Raw genomic sequence first — 10,343 nt, forward strand, 5'->3', positions numbered from 1 at the left:
TTGTGTCACCATTTACTACCCACATGGGTATTATATATATTCGTCCTGAGATGTGAAGGAGAGAAACCCGAGCTGTGTGTCTCGGATACACGATTTAGGAACATACCCCCCCCCCCTGTGTGTGTGACGTAGGATGTGTGGTGGCGGATTGGAGGGTCGGAGGGTAATGATAGGGGAGAGCTCAGGACCTGGAAGTGGGCGGGCCTTGCCTCCATCTTGGTCTATTGTTCCCATGGTGCTGTAGGCGGGTCTGTGAACTGTGATAGCTGAGAGAGGGGTGCACATGGGGAGAGGGGGTGGTACGTCCTTTCAGGGGGGGATTTTAGTATATATGGGCTGTACACAGTGCTGGGAATTCCTGTCTTTTTGTGGGTGTTTCGGCTAGTGTCTCCTCCACTTCTGTATGCAGAGAGCACAGAGCTGGCAGTGTGTGATTTGTGTGGGGCCTATGTACTCCTAGTACTTCACAGAGTAAATGGAACTACTACTTAGGGTTGTCACCTCATCCATTGAAACCAGGACACATAATAATTACACAGGTTCTGACGCTGATATAATGTACATAGGGCACTGAGTAAGTTTAATTATTACCTTAACCACTTAAGCCCCGGAGGATTTGGCTGCTAAAGGACCAGGGTTTTTTTTTGCGATTTTTTACTGCGTGACTTTAACGGACAATTGCGCGGTCGTGCGACGCTGTACCTAAACGAATTTGACGTCCTTTTTTTCCCACAAACAGAGCTTTCTTTTGGTGGTATTTGATCACCTGTGCGATTTTTTGATCACGCGCTATAAACAAAAAAAGAGCGTAAATTTTGCAAAAATAACAATATTTTTCACATTTTTTTATATGAAATTCCCCAAAAAAAAAAGTAAAAATCAAAATTTTTTAACATTTTTCGGCCAATTTGTTTTATGCTACCTATGTTTGGTAAAAAAAATCGCAAAAAGCGTATTTTGATTGGTTTGCGCAAAAGTTATCGCGTTTACTAACAAAGGGAAAGATTTTTGTCATTTTTGTTTTTTTTTTTTTTAACGCGTAATGGCGGCGATCTGCGATTTTTTTTCGGTACTGCGACATTGCGGCGGACAGATCGGACCCTTGACTGACATTTTTGACACTTTTGGGGTTACCAGTGACATTACTGCAGTAATCAGTGCTATACATATGCACTGTTACTGCAAAAATGACACTGGCAGGGAAGGGGTTAACTTTATTGGACAGGGAGGGGTTAAGTGTGTCCTAGGGGCGTGATTCTAACTGTGTAGGGACATTCCTATTGGTGTAAAAGCAAAGATCAACCGTTCTACATAGTAGAACGGACAGATCTTCACTTTTACACAGGGAGAACTGACAGGCAGCTTGTTTACACAAGCTGCTCTGTCTTTCTCCCTTCACAGGAGCGATCGCAGTGTGACTGGCGGACATCGAGTCCGCCGGTCACACGCACTGACTTGTCTGTGAACGAGCCGCGGCGGGCGCGCGTCTCGGCGGGCGCGCGCCCGCCCGCGATAGGCTCGCAAGTCAGTGACAGGCGAGTGACGTACCGATACGTCACTCTGCCTGGCCGGGGCTGACCGCCGCAGTATATAGTCGGCAACCGGTTAATCAGTCACAGAACCCTTTTAACCAGTTCTTGACCGGAAGGATTTGCTCCCTTTATGACCAGGCCATTTTTTGTGATTCAGCACTGCGTTACTATAATGGACAATTGCACGGTCGTGCGACGCTGTACCCAAATAAAATTGATGTCCTTTTTTTCCCACAAACAGAGATTTCTTTTGATGGTATTTGATCACCTGTGCGATTTTTATTTTTTGCACTCTAAGCAAAAAAAGAGCGACAATTCTGAAATAAAAAAACAATATTTTTCACATTCTGCTATATAACATTCCCAATAAAAAAATAAAATCACTTTTTTTCAGCAATTTAGGCCAATTTGTATTCTGCTAAATATTTTTGCTAAAACAAAATCCCAAAAAGTGTATTTTGATTGGTTTGTGCAAAAGTTATCGTGTCTACAAACTAGGGGAAAGATTTTTGTAATTTTTTTTTTTTTAACTAGTTTACAGCGATCTGCAATTTTTAGCAGGGCTACGACATTGCGGCGGACAGATCGGACCCCTAACTAACATCTTTTACACTTTTGGAGGGACCAATGACATTACTACAGTAATCAGTGCTAGAAATATGCATTGTTACTGTAATAAGGACACTGGCAGGGAAGGGGTTACCCAGGGGCGATCAAAGGGTCAAATGTGCGCTTAGAGGGTGTTTTCTAACTGTGAGGGGGATGGGCTTGTGAAATCAAAAAAGAGGAACACGGAAGGTCTGTGTTGACAACTGAGAGAACAATGGTCTGCTGTGTTTACAACAGCAGACCACCATTCTCTATTCACAGGGAACGATCGCAGATGCCCAGAGGCAATCACGGCCGCCAGCCCCGTGGATTGGCTTCCCCGCTGGCAAGTGGGCACGCTCCCCCAGGATCACTTCCACGAACTGACCTACAGGTATGGAGATTCGCGGGGACCTGCCGCCGTATATTGATGGCGGCTGGTCGGCAAGTGGTTAATGGGTGTCCTGGTTTAACCAGTTCCGGACCACCCACCGCCTTTTTACTGCGGCAGGGTGGCACGGACAGGTAAAGCGACATAGGTCTACATCGCTCTCCTGAAGGCCGCAAGGGAGGGGGGCGCCTCCGATCGTCAGCGGGGAAGCTGATGCGGGTGTCAGGCAGCTCTGATTGCCGCTTGACACCCCTGGTCTCTCCCCGCTGAGAGAGAAGGATGGTCAGCTGTTGTAAACACAGCCGACCATTCTTCTCTCTAAAATGATCACAGAGCCCATGTAATCCTTCTTCTATATAGGATCGCAAGTCTCTGTGATCATTTCACAAATCCAACCCCCCATACAGTTAGAAACACTCCCCTAGGGTCACATTTAACCCCCTGATCACCTATACCAGGGGTGGCGAACAAGTTCGACAAAAGGAGCCAAAATTTTAAACTGTGGGAGTCAGAGAGCCACACCACGCAGTGACCTGCCAAAACAGACAAACACTCACACAAAAGCATATAACTTTAACAATAATATATTAAACACATAATATAACATGCTCAGTCAGGTGTTTTTTGTTACCTTGTTGAAATGATGGGATGATAATCTCAGTGGGGATTTCTGGCATTAATGCCCCCATCAGAGACCCCCTTAGTGCACCCCTTCCACATTTGCATCCTTCATCAGAGCCACCTCTCTGCATTTAGGTCCTATCAGAGAGCCCCCCCCCTCCCCTCCTCACCTGCTGCTGTTGATATGCGCAGGGTCACGGATGGTCGTCGGATGGTCGGTGCTGCTGCCAGTGCACTCCAGTGCCTGCTGAGGCCGCCTCAGGGTGACTTAGGTAGCTGGTTAGATAAGGTTTTGCTGAGCCTCGGCGGGGAAGATGTCAGCGGGCGGCTGTCTCGGCTGAGCTGAGCTCTCGTCAGTCACTCAGACATGTCCGTGACAGGCAGCTGAGGCGGGAGGGAGACACACGGGTCCCCACGCTCTCTGGCCCGTGCAGTTGGGAGATGGGAGACGTGATGACGCAGCCTGGGGGCGGGACTACGCGCTTGGAGATCTCTCCTCAGAGGTCCCGCAGCATAACAAAACCAAACTTGGCAAAGAGCCACAGTATACCAAATAATGATAAGAGGCAAAGAGCCGCATTCATTTTGGCCGGGAGCCGCATGCGGCTCGAGAGCCGCGTGTTCGCCACCCCTGACCTATACTGTTAACCCCTTCCCTGCCAGTGTCAATATTACAGTAACAGTGCATATTTTTAGCACTGATTACTGTAGTAATGTCACTGGTACCCCCAAAAGTGTCAAAAATGTCAGTTAGGAGTCCAATCTGTCCGCCGCAATGTTGCAGTCCCGCACAAAATCGCAGATCGCCGCCATTACTAGTTAAAAATTACATAAATCTTTCCCGTAGTTAGTAGGCGCAATAACTTTTGCGCAAACCAATCAAAATACGCTTATTGTGATTTTTTTAACAAAAAATATGTAGCAAAAAACAAATTGGCCTAAAATGTTAAAAAATGTTGATTTTTAAATTTTTTTTGAGAATGTCATAAAGCAGAATGTGTAAAATTGTTTGTTTTTTTTTTCAAAATTGTCGCTCTTTTTTTCAAAATTGTCGCTCTTTTTTTGTTTATAGCGCAAAAAAAAATAATCGCACAGGTGATCAAATATCACCAATAGAAAGCTCTATTTGTGGGGAAAAAAGGATGTAAATTTTGTTTGGGTACAGCATCGCACGACCGCGCAATTGTCCGTTAAAATAACGCAGTGCCAAATCGCAAAATAGGGCCTGGTCATTAAGGGGGCAAATCCTTTCCGGTCAAGAAGTGGTTAAAGCGATGAGGTGGCAACCCTACTACTACTACAACATATGGAGGACAAATCTTTATAAGTGTTAGGGCTTGTTCACACACTTGCACCAAAACCCTGTGTTTTTCAACGTCTTTTAACATCTTCGCGCCTTAGGTCTCATGTACACAGGGCTGTTGAAAACCTTTTTTGAGGCTAGGTTCACACCTGTGCAGGCCGCAGTGTGCGCGGGCACCAGAGCCCATTCATGGGCTGCCGTGCTGTGCGAATTATCGACCAATATGCAGGCATCGCTCCGGTACTAGCACTTTCCCGAAATATCGGCAATATTGGTCACCTTGGTGGCCGATTCCGATATATCGGGGAAAGTGCATATTGGTCGATAATCGGTCAATCTCTAGCCGGTGGCATATGTGGACACGGCCGGTGACATATCGCGCTGATTCCTGGCCCAGCCAGGTCAGGCCAAGAGAGCCACCGCCCAGTCATCATTTTTCTGTAGGCCAGGCGGCTAGTGGTTAAAAACCAGGCGGCTAGTGGTTGCAAATAAGCATAAATGCAGTTTACCACAGTTACAACAAGCAATTGGTGATTGAAATGCCAGTAAACTACAGTCTTAAACGTGAATTGTTTGCTTTAAAAAAAAATGCCAGTAACCTCAACTGCCTCTAAATTACTATAAACGATTGAGTGTACATGTACACATAAGATAACAGGAGGAGAGTTCAAGGGCTGCTGAAAAAAAAAAAAACAACTGCTCCTAAACTTTTTTAGCATCTGTAGTATACAGGTTGTAGTGTATTAACACAGACAAGCTGTACAGGTTGCTTCTTTATTCACTGCACATCAGCATGCAACTAACTTCAGCCACACCCAGCTCCCAGACATATACATAATTGTAACATTTTGCAGACAGCAACTTAACCCGTTGCTTACCATACTACATTCCCTCCTCTCTTTGAATAAAACATAACATGCACAACGTATTAATAAGATTAACAAAATGCATGGATGAACAACTAAAAATTTAACCTATAAACTCCTGACTATACACATAGTCCTTAAGGTAGGCCGGTGGATTTGTTGCTCGTTTTTCTCTTGGCCATTCCGATGTGGATGGTTGTGGATTGAAGTCTGGATCACTGGCAGTATCATCACTACTCTTTGCCTGTTCGCCATCTTCCGATACTTGACCTTCTGACTCAATAAATTTCTTCACAAATGAGGAATTACGCACTTTTGTGTGTCCATCTAAATCCTCTAAAACCACTTGAGTACCTCTTTTCTCCTTTACAACATAAGGCTCAGGTTCAAAGGACGGAGCCAGTTTGTTAAACCGATCACTTTGAAGCAACACCTTATCACCCTGTTGAAGGCCACTAGGTTGACAATGGCGGCGGTGGTTTGCATACTGTTCAGCCCGGATCTTCCTTTCCTCATCAATATGCCGAAAAGGTTTCTGACTTGTAGGAGGACCCCCAATGTCTGGCAATTTTGTCCTGAATTTGCGACCACAAAGAAGTTCCGCAGGACTAACGCCAGTGACAGTATGCAGAGTTGTGCGATAAGCCAAAAGAAAACGCCACAGTTCCTTTTTACAGTCTCTTCTCTCTAAATGAGCAATCCGCAAAGCTTTCAGCAAGGTTAGATTCTGGCGTTCCACTTCCCCGTTAGCCTGTGGCCAGTATGGAGTTGTACGATGATGTTCAATAGCATTTGATTTCAGATAATCCTGAAATTCCTGAGAAGTAAATTGGGCACCATTATCACTCACAATCCGTTTAGGCAACCCATGAGATGCAAAAATGCTCTCCAACCCCTCAATTACAGTTGATGATGTAGCTTTAGTGAGAACTACCACCTCTTGCCACCTTGAATAATAGTCCACAACAACTAAAAGATGGTGTCCAGATGGAATGTCGCACAGATCAATGGCTAAATCTTCCCATGGTCCCTCAGGTAGAACAGTGTGAGTTACTGGTTCTGGTTTAGGTTTGCTGCCCACCAACTGACATGCTCGACATGAAGAAACCAAACGTTCCACATCCTTGTCAATTGCTGGCCACCAGACTTTCTCACGTAATCTTTGTTTGGTGCGTACAATGCCTTGATGGCCCTCATGGGCTAAATGTAATGTACGTTTCCGTAAATCTTTAGGCATCACAATACGATTGCCACGTAGAACTAGTTGTCCTGCAATACTCAGCTCTTGTTTGATTCTGTGATAGCTTGGGTCACAATCCACCCAAACCCCTTGTCTTACACATTTTCTCAACCGAGCAATTTCCGGATCCACAGATGACAATTCTTCAACCTCCCGCGGTGTCAATGCCTGAGGCATGGCGTTAGTAGCCACAAAACGAATGTACTCTTCTGCCAGGTTATGAACAGGTGCAGAAGACTGAGGCAATCTGGAAAGTGCATCTGCCGCATTAGTCGGTCCAGGTTTGTACCGCACTGTAAAGCGATATGGTAACAATCTGAGAACCCATCTCTCAATTCTGGCGGATGGTTTTGAGCGTGGCGAATATATCACTTCCAGAGGCTTGTGGTCTGTGATGATTTCAAAATCAAGGCCGTAGAGATAGGTGTGAAACCTTTCACATCCCCAAACAACAGCCAAAGCTTCTTTCTCGGTCTGAGAATAACGTCTCTCTACATCAGTGAGGGATCTGCTTGCATACTGAATAGGCCTGTAATCGCCTGTGCATTGTCTCTGAACCAAGATGGCGCCTAACCCCACAGGGCTAGCATCGACAATAACTTGGGTGTGTGCAGTAGGATTGAAATAAGCCAAAGTTGTGGCGCAAGTCAGCCGTCTCTTAAGTTCATCAAATGCACCTTGTTCCAAAAAGCCCCACTTCCACGGGACTGCTTTGCGAGTCAACACTCTCAAAGGTTCACTGACAGTCGCCATATCTGGAATAAACTTGGCACAGTAATTCACTAGCCCAAGAAAACTGCGTACTTCTGCAGGGTTTTCAGAATTTCTGGCATCAGACACAGCTTTAATTTTACAGTCCTCCGGACCAATGCCCCTGTCAGACAGCACATGGCCCATAAAAGTCATTTTATTCATTTGAAATGTGCATTTCTTCTCATTTAATGTTAACCCTTTCTCCTTCAAGCGATTTAGCACTGCACGGAGACGTTCGTCGTGCTCCTGTGTGTTTGTTCCCCACACAATTATATCATCAGAAATGTTATGCGTGCCTTCACAACCATGTAGCACTTGCTGAATCACATGTTGATAGGCCTCCGGTGCGGACGATACGCCAAACATCAACCTCTTGTATCTAAAAAGACCTTTATGGCTTGCAAATGTAGTGATGACTCTAGATGCTGGGGTCAGTTCAATCTGATGATAACCCCATTTCAAATCCAGTTTACTGAAGACACTTGCCCCATTCATTGCATGCAGAACATCTTCAATAGTGGGAATTGGATGTCTCTCTCTCTGCACAGCTTGGTTAGCACATCTCATGTCCACACAAATCCGAATATCTGTGCCCTTTGGTACAACAACTAACGGCGATACCCACGGAGTGGGCCCTTCCACAGGTTCAATAATGTCAAGGTCTAGCAGCTCTGCCAGTTTGTGCTCAACAGGTGATCTCAGGCTATAAGGAAGTCTGCGTACTGGCTGTGCAATAGGCTTTACATGTGGATCAATGTGAAGCTCCAACTGAAAATCCTTTAATTTTCCAAACCCAGAGAAGCAATCTTTAAATTCCTCTTTCAATGCAGAAATAGCAGGAGACACCATATTCACTCTTGCGCTGCCTACATCACGGCCAATCTGTAACACCCCTAGTGCCATTGCGGTTTGACGACCAAGCAGAGGCGACCCTGTGCCATCTACAACATAGAATTCGGTCTGCAATGGAGGACAAGTCTCATGTGTTTGAACATAGGTATAAAATTTGCCTTTAAGTTGCAGTGGTGTACTGGAGCCATAAGTATACATCTGTTTAGTGGTGTTACACAATTTAAGGTGATTTTCTCTGCCATTAAGACTGTGCCAAGAAGCCAAGTCCATAACATTGCATGTAGCTCCAGAGTCAATCAACACTGACACATCTGTATTTCCAATCTTAATGGTTAATGTCCCAGCTTGCAGAGAACACAGGGAGAATATAAATTCACAGTCAGGAGCACTCTCTTTATCCTCAGCTATAACATTTACTTGTGCAGATTGTCCTTTGGTTTTGTTGTCTCTGGTTGTACTTCTACACACAGCTGCAAAATGACCTGTCTTTCCAAAGCATAGCACATTTTATTCTGTACCACAGTGCAGTCCTGACTTGTGTGTCCCGCCCTGCCACATTTATTGCAGGTGATATGTAAAGTCCTCTGTGGAAAACTCTCTTTTCTACTCCAGATATTCCTATTATTATAGGTAGGTTTGGAGACTGTATTGACAGATGCAGTGTTCTTGGTTTCAATATGCAGAGCCTGGAGCTCAGACAGTTCAATGGCTCTTGCAATCTCCTGCAGACTAGTAAGTGTGAGACTAGGTTCTCTCAATAATCTCCTCCTGAGGTGCACAGATGTGCATTTCTCTATGACCTGATCTCTGATTATCTCCTCAGTTACAGTCCCAAAATCACAAGACTTTGCCAGATATTTCAGCCTAGTCACATAACTGTCTGTGGTTTCTCCCAGTTCTTGCACAGCCTGCCTAAACTTATATCTTTCATAGGGAATATTTTTCTTTGGCTCAAAGTACTCACTTGTCAGGGTCCGGACTGGTAGCAGGAGCGGTGCAGGGAGTGGATCCGCTGTGTCAGTGAGGGATTGGCGTGGACCGTACCGGAGGATCGGTTCTAAGTAGTTACTGGTTTTCACCAGAGCGGGATGGGCTTGCTGCGGCGGTAACTACCAGGTCGTGTCCTCTGGTAGCGGCTCAACCTCACCGACTGCTGATATAGGCGTAGTACAAAAGGGACAGGCAGAGGCGTAGTCAGACGTAGCAAAGGTCAGGGCAGGCAGCACAGGTTCAGAGGCGATGGTCATTAGCAAAGGGTTCGGCAACAGGCAAAGGATTACACAAATAACGCTTTCACTAAGGCAAAAAGGCAACAAAGATCCGGCAATGGCTGGAAGGGGCAGGTCACTTATATAGGAAACAGGAAACAGGTCACAGGAAACAGGTCACAGGAAACAGGAAACAGGTCACAGGTCACAGGAAACAGGAAGGGAGGTTTGGACCAGGCACCAATTACTGGTGCACAGGCCCCTTAAATATCAAATGACCTGCGCGCGCGCGCCCTATGGTGCAGGGGCGCGCGCTCCGGGAACCATGTGAGCGGGGAGCGGAGGAGGGAGCCGGAGCGGGCACAGGTGAGTGGATCTGGAGCGTTACATCACTCAGTCTATTCATGGCTGTCTCATAGTCTGAATCTTCCCCTGTTGCTCCCAGGGTTTCAAAAATGTCCTGAACTTGAGGTCCAGCTAGATGCAGCAGCATGGCTCTCTTCTGAGCAGGTGCAGTCACTCCTGTGGCTATAACATAGAGCTGAAATCCCTTCTTCCACTTGTCCCAGCGCTGTGAGAGACTAGTGTGGTCTCCAGACACATCAAACGGTCCGATAGCCGGTAAATCCAGAAAGCTAGCCATCCTCGTCGCCAAAATGTAGTGTATTAACACAGACAAGCTGTACAGGTTGCTTCTTTATTCACTGCACATCAGCATGCAACTAACTTCAGCCACACCCAGCTCCCAGACATATACATAATTGTAACATTTTGCAGACAGCAACTTAACCCGTTGCTTACCATACTACACAGGTCTAAGGCCCCTTTCACACATGCTGTCCGTTTGTCTGTTTTTCATCCATCCGTTGACGGATGAAAAACGGACATCAATGTATCTCTATGTAAAAACGGATGACAACGGATGATCATCAGTTAACATCCGTTTTCATCCACTTCCGTCAATGTCCGTTTTTTTGAACGGATGAATG

The sequence above is a fragment of the Pelophylax lessonae genome, assembly GCF_965119305.1.
Source record: "Pelophylax lessonae genome assembly, chromosome: 6".
Taxonomy (NCBI): Eukaryota; Metazoa; Chordata; class Amphibia; order Anura; family Ranidae; genus Pelophylax; species Pelophylax lessonae.